The 14,690-nt window shown below is 41.0% G+C and overlaps 1 protein-coding gene across 11 annotated transcripts in view; it reads right to left on the reverse strand.

The window, feature by feature from the left end:
- RALYL (RALY RNA binding protein like) overlaps positions 1 to 14,690 on the reverse strand; it is a 484,769-nt gene that overhangs the window by 357,288 nt on the left and 112,791 nt on the right. Inside the window, exon 1 of one of the 11 annotated variants that reach the window (XM_068158539.1) lies at positions 604 to 663. The exons of the other annotated variants lie outside the window; for them this stretch is intronic. The gene's annotated coding sequence lies outside the window, so the exon portion shown is untranslated. Of the gene's footprint in view, positions 1 to 603; positions 664 to 14,690 lie in introns of those variants that run through there. 11 annotated transcript variants of the gene reach the window in all.

Here is a 14,690-nt window from a genome sequence, read left to right on the forward strand (position 1 = left end):
CAGCATCCTTCATTCAACCCTGTTTCCACCACAATTCTGTTTTCTAGGTCAAATAGAGGTTGCCCTCATGTACAGAATCACAATAATTCTTCCCTAAAGATGATGAGGTCAGGCACTTAACGCTGTATTTAGTAACAGAGATGGCCAAAATTCTCCTGGCTTTCAAAAGTACTCATGCTTGTTGCTCTGTGTGAGCAACAGTTAACAGCCAAGTCTCATAATTTGGAAGTCTTTCTTTGAATACCATGGACAAATCATGCAACAGTTTCGGTTGAAAACGGCATTCAAGATGATCCAGTTCCAAAACTCCTGCCATGGGCAGGGACATCTTACACCACATCAGGTTGTCCAAAGCCTTATCTAACCTGTCTTTGAACACTTCCAGGGAGAAAACCCACATTTTCAACTTCTACTGAGCAACAATGAAATGTGATACTGCATCTGGAAGTAAACTCCAGCATTTTCTCTATCAACCAATTACTCCCCTCTAGCAGAAAAACTGAGCCAGGAAAAGGAGAGGAGACTCACAGATGAACCTGAAATAGGATTTAACGAAACAGCCAAACTGACATCCACAACAATACAAAGTTATACTCAACTTACCAAGGGTTCAGCAGTCACAGCATACAAGAAAGCAGCCCTCAAAAGCTGAAGAGGGAAGAGGAGAACCTCAAGTCTGAGGGCTTTCTCCTTTATACTGTGATGTTCATGGGCTGTGACACACCTGTAGTCAATTGGAGTCAGCTGTGCTGGCTGACTCAGAACTGCTGATGGTCTACAACCCACAGCTGTTCTGGCATTCAGGCCCAGCAACACCAAGCTAGACACTGCAGACTACAGCAATTTATTTCAAAACTTTTATGTTACATGTATCCAAACCCAGGAGATATATTTTATATAGATTCCAGAGGTCACAAAGTATTTCATCTGAATGTGGCAGATTAAAAATATGAGTAAAGAGCACTACCCTTTCAGGAAAGGATCAAAACTTGCCAGGTTTTCATTAGGAAGACCCTAGCTTCACAGCTGCCAACTGTTACTCTACTTCTAAAGATACTTTGCTGGTGCACTGCAAGGCTGTAACATGTAATAGTAAACAGCTGCTCATAAAAGAAATTGATGATTATGGATTATACTGTAGTTAGATTCTGAAGTGAAATGGCAATTCCTATATGAAATTATTCTGTTACACTCTGAAGAAGAAGATAAAAGTTGCAAAGCAAACTACAAAGCTAAAATAGATAGTACATGTGGCAGAGATGATAGAATGCTAGGACTGAGGAAAGGTAAAGCATTTGAGTCAATGCAAGGAAGTCATGATCATTCCACCCCTGATGTGAAAAATATTTGCTTCAGTTCCATTTCTACAGCTCCTTCTTCTTCTTAGCTGTGTGGGTAATCTTACTGACCCCAACAACACCTCTAGTTGCAAAACATCTACTTACAGGAGTAAGAAAGTCAGATTCCTCCCCTTGGCAAATTACTCTAAATTGTAAATAACCAACTTTGCATTGCACCACTTTTCAACAGCAGTTGAGGGTGAATTTCCAATTGTATAACTTCTGTTGTCATCAGCTGAAGTTACATAAAATAGGTTTCCCTTAACTGACCTTAAATAGAAGACTGGAAAACAAAGTCTAAATCTCAAAGAGGTATGCAGATTACTTGCATCAATACTACCTGCCTTAAAAAAACCCAACCAAACAAAAACCCCAAACAAACACCACCACCACAAAACAAGCTCCACCTCAGACTGTAAGTTCCTGAAAACCATGGAAGCATTCTGTGAGTCCTCCTTGTTTAACAGATCCCAGAGGAGGAATGTGCTAAAACCAGTTCCCTGGTCTAAATAGGGGGATGGAGATGATGTCTACCACACATCTTGGTGCATGCAGGAGTTTCTGTTCATCCTTTGGGACAGCCACAGCCCTCAGTACAGTTCTTCAGGAAATCTGTGTGCCTCACTGCGTTGCCCCAAAGGGTTCCTTCAGGGTAGCCTTTTCATAGAGACTGCCTGGAGATTAGAATTTTAAGGGTTCTGAGTATCCTGCTGAAATCAGAAACCTCCTGTGCAAGTGCAGCTGGGCACAAACAATAACAATTAAATGAACTATAAGAATAAATACATCAGGCAGACTTCAAGAACTGAAAGACAAAGTTTCTAGTCACATAGTAAAGCAACAGTCAGCTGCATCAGTTTGAGTGCATTTTTAAAGTGTAAAATTAAATTCTCCTAAATGTCAATAAATTTCACATATCCTTAAACCTAACATTTTTGAAAGAGCTCACTGTCTTCTTGCTGGTGTGTGTACTTTAATTATATGCTTGCATTTGAGCTATTGTATTTAGATATGCATAACACCTAACAATTTTGTCTACAATGCTTTTTAAAGTTTTTTTTTTTAAGATATAAAATTTATTTTGCCATTTTGGACTTGATCATTCTGCTCTGGACCTGCTTCACCAGCATCTGTAATGAAAACCTGTTTCCACCTGGAATCTGTGGAAATCTAACACCTTTCTTCACTCAAGTACCATAACTGAGTACACTATGTAATAAGCAATTGGGAATTCTTAGTAGCCACCATTTAAAGAACTAAGTCTGCAAATTTGTTACTGAGCTTTGTTTTGTATTGGCTCAGTGGTTACCCTTTGGCTTTTATTGTGTCAGGCAGACTGGTACAGGAGAGCCCAACAACCAACTTAAGCTCTAGATTGAGTGAATACCTTCTTAGAAAACCAATTACTGGATCTACCCTTTCTATAAACATTCCCAAATCAACCTTGTCAGGTAGAAGGGATTCCTGGTGGGAATGGCTATGGGGAGGCAGATACATATAAGGATGGAAAACATGTTTGCCTTTGCCTAAAGTATCTTTTTAATTCAAACACTCCTCTACCTTCACCCTCACATTCATTCCAGTTGAGGATAAAGGCCAAGTGCTGGACCAGCAGTGAGTAGTGGGGTCCCTATTTCTTGTCTGACAGTCATGCTGCACAGCAACAATCAGATTGCATTTTTCACTCTCCTGGGAGCATTTGGCCTACAAACCCGAATAACACACTGCACATTTCAAATTACCTGAAAGAATGTGGAATAGGGTTGAATTTATACTCTTACTAAGATCATGAGGAAAAAGGACTCCTGAAAATAAAGCTTTGAAAGAAGGGACGGGGAAAAATGCACACGTAAATAAAGCCCAGTAGAAAGTCTGCTCTTGTGTCTAGATAAATAAAACTGACACATAACAATGTGAATGCTGATTTATAGGATTCACCTTGGGTATAAAAGGAAAGAGAATCCTAAACATTTCCCTTCCTCCCATGAAATACGAAAGCATTCTGTATTTTCATAGTTAACAATGTAACTTTATTAGGAAGGAAATAACTCCTCCCCTTCAGGAACCAGTTTCATGAATAGTGTCATCATTTGTGAGAAGAGGCTGTATTTTGTTGCTTGCAGACTTCAGTTGCCCTGGTTTCATTCTTTAATAAAAAATGGAATAGTAATAAAATATCTGTAGTGCTGATGACAGGTAAGGTGCCGGAGAGGGAGAAGAGCCAGAGCACAAGGGGAAGGAGAGGAGAAGCAGGGACTGCAAACATGCTCATTGTCTGGAGTCTTAGCTGAATCACTGGGGATTTTTTATTCAATTTCTATTGCTGCCTCTCCTCCTTCTCTTTCTATTTTTCTCCCCTCTTCCATCCCTTTCCTATTGCTTCTTTTTCTTTCATCCTTCTGATCTGTGAAGACATCAGGGGAAAGATCTGGAGCAGGAAGGAAGGTCCAATCTGACATTTATATATATATATATGTATATATATATAAAAGATAAAAAGGATCCAGAAGCTCAAATTATCACACCCAACATTTTAAAGTACACTTTCCTCTGTTTGTCACTGCAGACCAGTGTGACACAACACAGATCTCTATGGCAGGGCTGAGTCTGACCTTCAAGGATCTGAAAGTGAAAAGTAGCCACTCTTGTTCAGATTAGGATGAGTATTTGCAACATTCATTAGTATTTGTGTCCACATACCAAGAATTTCTGAACACATTTTAAAATTTCTGAAGTGAAACATCACACTCTATAGGATGTTAACTTGTACATGAAAAGAAAAGGGGGGGGGGAAAGGGCATTCCTGAAATACCTGATTTCTTTCAACTAAACTGTAACTCTTTTTCTTGTAATCTCTCCTTTCAGAAGTATGTCCCTGAACAGATCATTCAGGGTCCCTGCACCTCCTGCTCACCCAGAGCAACTGACAGAGTTAGACCCAGTGGCCTACTCTCATTGAGAAGTCTGCTGTGTTCATCTGTGTCCTGACAACCTAGGGTCATCAGACCTCTATATTACTGTGACGAGGCTGTGCTCCTAACTCTGAGCTGAGATGCATGAGTGGAAAAGGAAATGTTACGGTGCATAAACGAAACAGAGAAAGCAAGCAAAAACTTCGTGAAGTCAGCAAAGGATTTTATCCTTATAAATCACTTTTATGTGAATACTGATCACAAAATGGATTTTTGAGGGACAGTACAAAAACCAAAGGTGGAAATACAGCTACACTGCAAGAACCAAAGATGAAGGCCAAGTGGTGGTTAAGTGTACAACAGCCCATGACACAGTAGCTGCAGCTAACAGTTATAGTCCCCAGAGCGTATTACTGCATTTATTTGGAACAGTTACTTCAAAAAGCTGAGAACTCCAACTTTTTAACTCCTCAACTCTGACAAGTCCATAAGATTTCCCAATCTGCACAAACCACTGTAATGTGGTTGTTAGAGCCCACAGCCACATCTTGCTTTATCATGGTAGTAACACCACAGTATTTGGGCAACTAACTCTTACTGTGCTGAGTTTTGCTTTTGTACCTATTAAACCAAATGGCTCATTTCTGACTTGGATTCAGGTTTTGTTCGCTTTGAAACTATGCTGTCAGTGAAAAACACAGCCTTTGTGAGCAGCTTGATGACATTTGCACAGGCACTCAGATAATGCTGCTCTGAAAATAAGACAAACCCCATGGTAGAAACATGTTCACATATTTCAGCACCTGTACAAAATCTTACAGAAAGCCCAAACACATACCGAAAGAAACAGCAGAAATCATAACTTGTGGAAAAAAGAGAATGGTTTCATAGTATACTGGGCAGTGGCACAAACTGGCCAGAGCTTTTGCATCCTGCTACTCACCACAACATGTGTCAGATTTAAAGCAAGTCACCGAAATAAACTTTCACAGAATGGTAGGGGTTAGAAAGGGACCTCCAGAGATCATGCAGGTCAATCTCCCTGCTAAAGCAGGTTCACCTAGACCAGGATATTTCCTAGGACTGCAAAGTTCAGGAAGGTTTTGAAAGTCTCCAGAGATGGAGACTCCACAACATCTCCAGGCAGCCTGTTCCGGTGCTCCAGCATCCTCAAAGTAACAAAGCTTTTTGTTAAGTTCAAGTGAACTCTCCTCTGTGTTCCAGTTTGTACCTGCTGCCTTTTATCCTGTTACTGGGTAACACTGAAAATAGTCCCAACCCATCCTCTTGACCCTACCTTTTAGATACTGATCAGCATTGACAAGATCCCCTCACTCTGCTGTTCTCTAGGCTGAGCAACCCTAGGTCTTTCAGCCTTTCCTCGCAAGACTTTTTCATAGATTCATAGAATGGTTTGGGTTAGAAAAGAATTTTAAAGGTTATGTAGCCCCCTTCCCTTGCAGTGAGCATGGACATCTTTAAGCAGACCAAGTTGCTCAGTGCCCTGTTCAACCTACAAACATTCCCAGGGACAGGGCACCTACATCACTGGATAACCTGTTGCAGTGTTTCACCCCCCGTACTGTGAGGAAGTTCTTCCTTGCATCTAGACTCAACCTAGCCACTTTTATTTTAAAGCCATCATGCTTTGTCCTGTTGCAACAGGTCCTGTTAAAAAAAGAAATGTCCCCATTTTGCTTATGGGCCCTTACTGAAAAGTCACAATAATAAGGTCTCCCCATAGCCTTCCTTTCTCCAGGCTGAACAATTCCAACTCTTTCAGTCTTTCTTCACAGGAGGTATTCCATCTGTCTGGTCATCTTCATGGCCCTCCTCCTGGACCTGCTCCAAGTTCAAGTCCTTCTTGTGCTGAGGAATCCAGTGCTGGACACTGGACTCCAGGTGAGGCCTCATCAGAGTGGAGTAGAACAGCAAAATCACCTCTCTTGACCTGTTGGCCACACGTCTTTTGATGCAGCCCAGGATATGGTTGGAATTCTGGGCTGTTAGTGCACATTGCCACATTATGTCCAGTTTTTCACCTACTGGTACCCTTAAGTCCTTCTCCACAGGGGCTGTTCCAAATCCCATAATCCCCAGCCTGTACTGACACTGAGGATTGCCCTGATTCAGGTAATAGAATAGAATAGAATAGAATAGAATAGAATAGAATAGAATAGAATAGAATAGAATAGAATAGAATAGAATAGAATAGAATAGAATAGAATAGAATAGAATAGAACAGAACAGAACAGAACAGAACAGAACAGAACAGAACAGAACAGAACAGGACAGGACAGGACAGGACAGGACAGGACAGGACAGGACAGGACAGGACAGGACCGGACCAGTTTGGAAGGACCTCGGACCTGTTTTGTTCAACTTGCCAAAGTTTTCATGGTTCCACTTCTCAAGCCTGTCAAGATCCCTCTAGATGGCATCCCACCCCTGAGGTGCCTCAAATGCACCACTCAGCTTTGTGTCACCTGTAAATTTGCTGAGGTGCATTCAATCCCCTTGTCTACATCACTGATTGAGATATTAAACAGCACTGGTCTCAGTACAGACCCCTGAGGGACACCACTTAGTCTAAGAGCTGATTTATACAAAGGTTAGCAATCAGTCTTATAAAATCTCAATCTTCTCTAGAAAATTACCTAAGACAGGGGAAAAATAAAATCTACCTGGATATTCAAAGGCATGAGTTTTATTGGAGTCTTTTATAGCAAGCATATACTTGAGGATATTAGCAGCACGCCATTCATGGCTGAAAACTTATATTTGCCTTTCTGAAAATATAAAAATATTACTGCTGAAGCAGAAAATAAGATTGGGTAAAAACTTAAAGCCACAGAGATTCTAGTAGTTAAAAAAAAACAAAAAGAGTTTTCAATCAAATATTTAATTAAGAATGTCAACACATGGAGGTGGGGAGTCGGGGGAGAGCATGAGATTTATCTCCTCTAACTTTATCCCCTCAAAAATGTTAGGAGTCTAGTTGAAATGCCCCTTCTAGGTCCTCTCTCCTCAGTGAAAAAAAGCTACCCACAGATGTCTCTCTTGGAATGTAATCTGTAATTCTCTGGAGGTGTCTATATATCTCCATTGACTACAAAGCCTTGAGCGACTGTGTTAGACTTCAATGACTAACTTTTAGATGGCTAAAATAATGACTAGCTCAGCTCTGAAAACCTATTTTTTAAACAGCAAGGTTAAGTGAGATGAATCAAGCCTTTTGTGTCAAGCACTTTATCAAAAATCTACAGTAAAAAATATTGTTTTGACAGGCAATTTTGACCAGCATATGTATCACTGGTTTTCATAGAGCTGGGGCTCTGCACCTTTCTGTTTCTACATCACCCACCAGAGCAGGGCACACACTGATGAATGGTAGAACAGTATGCTTTTCTCATTAAATATTAAACAATTGAAATAGCATCAATGGCCTGATGAACTCTTCCCTAAAGTATTAGTGACATAGTATCAAAATTTGAATGCAGCTTCTCTCTTCATTGTACATTATGTACATTAATTGTCTACAGCTTACAAGTACACAGCTCGAAGATGCTAACCTCTTCAGAGCCAATCTTCCAGTTGTCCCATTTACAGAACTTCCATTTAGCTGGATGGTGCATATGCATATGCAGCAGCTTCTCCAGTTTGAAAACAAAAATATGGATGTGAATTTATACAGCAGAGAGTGCATTAGAAAACTAACCTCCTGTGCAATACTTCAAGCACTGGGTTTTACCCTGTGTAATCAGTGGCAATTACAGGATGAGAAATGAGGTAATGGCACTAATATTTTTGTTACTTAGAACACAGTAAACTTAATCCCTTGTATAGGTACCCAAACAAGAAGTTTTGCTTTAGTTGTACCTTCCGGGTGTCTGTTTGATAAACACAGCATGACAGCTTGCACAGTGCATGTTTAAATGTTATATAACTTCTATCCTAGTATTTCTTGAATGAAGGATCTTTTGGTAAAATATTGTCACTAGGTAGAAAGCCTCTATTTGTGGAAAAAGTAGCTCTGCATTAGGGTTCAAGCTCAGAAGCATGATGCTGCAAGTACTAAAAGCACAGTGTTCTATGTCAAAGGCCAGTGAGTTACTGTAATTCCCTCTACTCAGGAGAAGAGCTGTTAGCAGTCAGTAACCCTTGAGTGCAGGCCCAGCATGTGCAAATGCACCAAATTATCTTTGTTACATTAATGCACTTCAATTTTTTACACTTTATTAATTCACATTGTTTCAATAAAGAGAATGCCTAGGACAGTGCCAACACGTTAGCATTTCTGAACTCCATTACAGCACAACTAAAGAAGGACCAGCATTGTCAACACCACACACATAGAATTCTTTGAGACTGAAACACCCAGTTCCCAAGTCAGCCTGACAATACTGCCTGCATGTGCAGTGCCCCTTCCAAATTGTAGTTACCACTATTTAATAAGGTATGTCTTGTATCTGTTTGACACAGATGCTGTTCAGCTTCTGTGCAAAACTCTCAGCAAAACCACAGACACTTTTTTACTGAATGAACTGTGCTAGTGTGATGTTTTTCTACAGAACAATCTTAGCCTTGCTTCAGTCAGGTGAAGAATCCCATTAATATTTGCTTTGTGCCAGGCAGCCCCTTATTGTTGACCCTGCACAACACAAAGCACATGCTTGACTCAAGGCAAGATCTTGACAAAAGCAACCAATACAAGCAAAATAAAGGCTGTTGGTATGGGGCTCAGCTGGGAGACTGGGACCTGACTTTCAACAAGTTTTAAAATAATTATCAAGGTCCAATAATCATCATTGGATGCTTGATGATTTCTTGGGTTTTGAATATTAATAATGGCCTGTATTGCCTTTTATAAGCTATGGCTGTCCAAGGGATGGTAAGCAGTTCTCAGAGGACCACAGAATTACCCATTTGAAATCTCAGTTGTCTTCAGACCTCCACATGTTTGCTCATAGCCTAGTTAGAGCCACTGATATAAAACAAGTTTAATCAGAGCTTTGGCTGTTTATGGAGAAAGACTCTCACAAGTGTGCAAAGGAAAAATAAAGAGTCCAAGACATTCATATTCCACCATGTTCATACCAACTGCTGGTCATCACTCCTATGAAATCCAGCTCTGCTTCTTCCAACCTTTATCAGTTAAGTCAGAGTAGAAATTACATTTAATGGCATAACCATGAAGAAACTGTACCAAGGTAAAAAACTCTGCTCTTGAAACCAAAATGCAACTACAGATTGCTTGAGGCCTGACATTCCAGTAGGCCAGTGGGCAAGCTAGGAGCCTGGGCTGGATGCTGGGGAGGCAGATGCAGGAGTACCACGGAGGTAGTTTTAACTCTGTAGCTTTTGCAAGAGGCAGTAGATCATATTGATAGTTGCCACACAAAAAATCTAAACTGTTCACTGTTAAACAAAAGTGTTGGTTAAGCCCTCAAGGATAATTAATTAGTGACAGATATCTGTTGGTTCTTTATCACACATCTGGGTTGAGGCAATCCCAGGCACAAATACAGGCTGGGCAGTGACTGGCTGGAAAGTGGCCCTGAGGAGAGAGACTTGGGGGTGCTGGTGGACAAGAAGCACCAGCCACAAGGATGATCAGAGGGCTGGAGCACCTCTCCTATGAGGACAGACTGAAGGAGTTGGGGCTGTTCAGTCTGCAGAAGAGAAGGCTCCCAGGTGACCTAATTGTGGCCTTCCAGTATCTGAAGGGGGCCTACAGGAAGGCTGGGGAAGGACTTCTCAGGATCTCAGGTAGTGACAGGACTAGGGAGAATGGAATGAAGCTAGAGGTGGGGAGATTCAGGCTGGATGTGAGGAGGAGGTTCTTCACCTTGAGAGTGGTGAGACCCTGGAATGGGTTGTCCAGGGAGGTGGTCGAGGCCCCGCCCCTGGGGGTGTTTAAGAGCAGGGTGGATGAGGCTCTGGCCAGCCTGATCTAGTGTAGGATGTCCCTGCCCATGGCAGGGGGGTTGGAACTAGATGATCCTTGCGGTCCCTTCCAACCCTGAATGAAACTATGAAACTATCTTTTTATCCCACACTATCACGATGATAAAACCAAAGTAATTGCATTCACACTAAGCAATCTGTGATTTACTTAATAATTCAAAGGTCTACTTATTTTTTCTAACAGTTGGCAGGTGATTCATGGGAAAAAAAAACCATAAAAATCACACTTCATTGTGGAAAAATAAACTAGGCTCCCAGGCAACCAGCACCAGAACAAGGGGACACAGTCTCAAGCTGTGCCAGGGGAGGTTTAGGCTCGAGGTGAGGAGGAAGTTCTTCACCGAGCAAGTCGTTCGTCATTGGAACGGGCTGCCCAGGGAGGTGGTTGAGTCATCGACCATGGAGGCGTTCAAGGGGAGATTGGACGTGGCACTTGGTGCCATGGTCTAGGCATGGGGTCTGTGTTGATAGATTGGACTCGATGATCCTCGAGGTCCTTTCCAACCTAAGTGATACTGTGATACTGTGAAAATAGGCTTTGAAAGGATTAAGTACATTACAGGTAATTTGAGTTCTGGTTTGAGATAGGAAAGAGTAAAGACAAGAAAAGAAAGAGTACAAATTATTCTAATGTGCCTGTTGTGCAAAACAACAATCTTCAAGGCATTTGACTGGCAATTGTTCAAAGATGAGAAAATAATACTGGTGTCTTAACAAAGGTGAAAATGTTACATTGTAACCTTCATACTATTGAAAAGCAGCATTTTGTTTGCTTCTGTCCGTCTGGATCTGAGTTTAAGGAAGATGCAAACTGGATGACTATGCATACTGTGTCACAGTTGCATAATTTTCTCCATCAGGACATAGTCATCTTTAGCCTTCTGTTCAGAAATTCTGTTAAGTATTTAAAAATATAAAGAATGCAGCTCCAGGATGTGACAGAGCACTGTGTCCTCTGAAAAGACCACAGGAAATGAAAAAAAAACACTCATCCAAGGGCAGACCTATCAGTCTGGACAAAAATTTGTGACACTATTAAGCTTTTTGCCTTTTCAACTTTGCAAACCCACAACAGAGGGAATGAAGAAAATAGCAAAAAAATCACACTGTGAAAAAGAAATAAACTGGTTTTAGAATAATGGTTTAGAAGACCATAGAGCTAAGATACAAGCACCCTGGGAAGATACTAAGGAAAATTACGTTATAAAAAGCATGGTAGCCAACTTTCACATTTACTCCTCATAGAAGACAACCCCTGGTCCAGCACTGACTCGAGCCCATTCAGGTTCCCCTGGCTGCTATGAATGCAAAATACTAAAACAGTAAGTACATGATTCTTGGGAGTTTAGTGCTGCAGGAGGAATTCCTGAAAGTCATTTGCTCCTACGTCCTAGGCAGAGAAACTCAGGTAGGTTAGGCAGAGGGAAGGTCCACAGGGTACAAAGCCTGTTTCACCAGGAGAAGGCATGTCCACAAGCACAGCTCCTGGTGGAAACATTCAGGATGATGTGAGAGCCAGGAACTGGGCTGCCATGTCTGCAGCTGGAAGCAAAACAGATCAGCTGGGGAAGAAGAGTATTTGAATGCAACTGCCCAGCTCCTCGAGACCCAGTCTCAACATCCCTTCCCAATGCTGGCCATGCTATGCTGAAACTTTACCCAGTTAGTACAGCAAATATCTGAGACTAGGTTGTGACTACTCTCTAGAACTATAATCTGAAGAGGAGCAAAGACACTGTTTAAGGACAGCTCAGCCACCAAACAAAAAAAAAAAAAAAAGGGTGTGTAAACTGCCTGAGAATAAATTTAGGACAGAAATTAGGTTTCTAACAGCCTGAAGAGCAAAGCTCTGACCAGCATTCAAAGAGATGCAATGGGAGTGATGCCCCAGAAACATTTAAACTGGAGCTTGCTGAATCTGAAGTAGAGACCAACCTAGTCCAATCAATTAAGATTAGCCTACTTAGCACCACAGCAAAAATGAGGTGATGTCTCCACAGGCCCCTCTGGTTCTTTTTCCTATGTATAAAAATATAAGAAGATATGCTTCTGCTGCCAGTTCAGGCCACTGCAAGCAGCTAAAACCCATATACTTACGAGTCAGAGGTCTGGGGATTATACAGTTAGTAACTTCTGTTCACCTGTTCATTTTTATTTGCTAGGAAATTCTGTTAATAATAGTTAAGGAGAAATACAAATTGCTTTCCAAAACTGTCCACTTATAAACCTTCATAAAGGTACCTCAGATTTCTAAGCTCTCCTGAATGTCAAACAGATGTAAAGAAAAACAGAATTCATTAAGTCTGGACACTCATCACATTCTGGAAAGTGCAAGTACAAGTACTTCCCATACTAATTATAAGAAATGTAATTATATTATCACTTGCAGAAACAAGGCTGCAATTCTTATTCATCACAAAAGCACAAAAGGACAATTGCCTTTTAAACTACAGCTTTCCAAACATGCTTTCAACAGCATTAGTCATAGCATAGCTATGGAAACACCAAGATGGAATCGATTCCACCAACCCAAATCCTGCTGTGCCCACATACTGCAGGAGGTAGAGGTATCCTCTTTCAAAATTAGCTCCTTTATTCCTACTTTAATGTCTCTGGGCTGTTTCATACATATGAAACCATATAGCCTCAGACTGCTGCAGATGAAATGGCAACTATATTCATTACCATGGTGCTTGGACAACAGGTGCTTTGCAGATGAAATCTGGCTGCTGAAAGTAGTCCATTCCTAAAACTTTCTCAGACTTCAAGATAAGACTAAGTGAGCAGGATTACATTTTCAGTCAGCAACTATCTGCACAAAATTACTCACAGAACACACCTGCAATATTGAGAGAAAGGACGAAAGGAACATCATTCTGGAAACTGCTAGCCTAGTTACTTTATTTCAGTGCTTTAGTAATATATTTTACTCACTGGCAGTTCCACATAATTTCAACTTCAATTTAAAAATAAGGAGGGCTGGAAATAAAAAGGAGAGATGGAAGACAAATTTCAATCACTCTTGTATTTTAATAGCTTACTTTCAATTTAAACCAGAAAAGAAAATAAGCCAGCTGAGTCTTCTTAAAATGTGAAGTATTGACCCAACAGATTGCAACTATTTCAGAGAAGTCACCACAATCTATCATGTGGATATCTACAGAGTGGGTTTTAGACACAGGGATTATTAACCATAAATATTTTTATTACATTTAAGCTGACAAAAGACACCATAAGTACACAGAATATGTTTCTACAAAGGCAAGTGAATTCATTTATTTTTCAACATGACTAATTGCATGAGAAAATGCTGAAGACTTCTACACACTTTCTTCTTGAAAGGAAGCTGTGCTGGGAATGTAAATATAAGCGTTAGACTGCAAACTTCCAAATGCCTTTGCATTCCTCTGAATTCTTTTCTGAGAAAGGAAATATATCCCCTGTAACTTACTTGAGTTTCCTCACCTGAATACACAGCGTATCTTTATAGTCAGTTACAGATCCCTAAAAGCTGTTCGCATGAAATACATTAAGCAATTCCACCACAATAAAGTAAGCAGCAGACAACACTGCAGATCCAGGTATTCAGCACTTCAGCTGTAGCATAATATTGCACTATCTCATTCTCTCTGGGAAATAAATAAATAAAACCTTAAAAAAAAACCCCATACCACCAACCAGAACCTGTCATCTGGAAAAACCTTTCCAAATCGTTTTTTAGGGAACCAATGCCCTGTGTTCTCTGCATCAGGGGCAGCCTCTGTTAAGCATTTAAGGGCTCTCAACGAAAAGTAACAGTTTCTTCTCCAATCCTGAACTCTTAGTGACCGTCACGGAAAGTAGCAGTTTCCCCATTCCCCGTCAGCCAGTGGCATTAATAACCATCACAATAGAACCAAACACCTTCAAGCAAATAGCTGCTTCTGATGAATCTCCATACCAGTGAGATAAATCCGTAAGAGGCAACCTGCTGTCTTGTTTCTGCCTTTTGAATATGAGGAGCAGAAGTTGGATGGAAGGGTTTTACTGCCCTTAGGGCTCTGAAAGATGCCTGATGTGGCAGTGAGCCAGCTCTCCGAGGGAGCCTCCTTTGCTATTTCTCTCACAGCTATTTTCTGATGGATAATTTTTAAACAGACACACATAAGCACAGGAGACACCACAACACAGGGCAGGGGTTTTTGTTTTTGTCATGTAAGTATTTGTATTCTTAAGGAGGAGCCCAAGGTTTCATCCGGTTTCGGTTTGAGATTTAGTTTGTTGTGGTTTTTTCTTTAAAAAAAAGGCAAGGGGGAGTCCTGGATGTTTTTTTCTCTCCCCAGCTGCCTGCCCCTCTACACAGAACAGCAGATAAAACACTTCAGCTTAACCGACCTCGGCTCAATTAGTGCAACATTTTGCACACATCCAGGCAATCACCAGGCTGAGAGATCTAGTTCACTCCTCGTGTTTGTTGCACAGAAACCTTTAG

The sequence above is a fragment of the Melanerpes formicivorus genome, unplaced genomic scaffold (assembly GCF_026170545.1).
Source record: "Melanerpes formicivorus ecotype bairdi unplaced genomic scaffold, bMelFor1.0.p_v2 SCAF_40, whole genome shotgun sequence".
Classification (NCBI taxonomy): domain Eukaryota; kingdom Metazoa; phylum Chordata; class Aves; order Piciformes; family Picidae; genus Melanerpes; species Melanerpes formicivorus.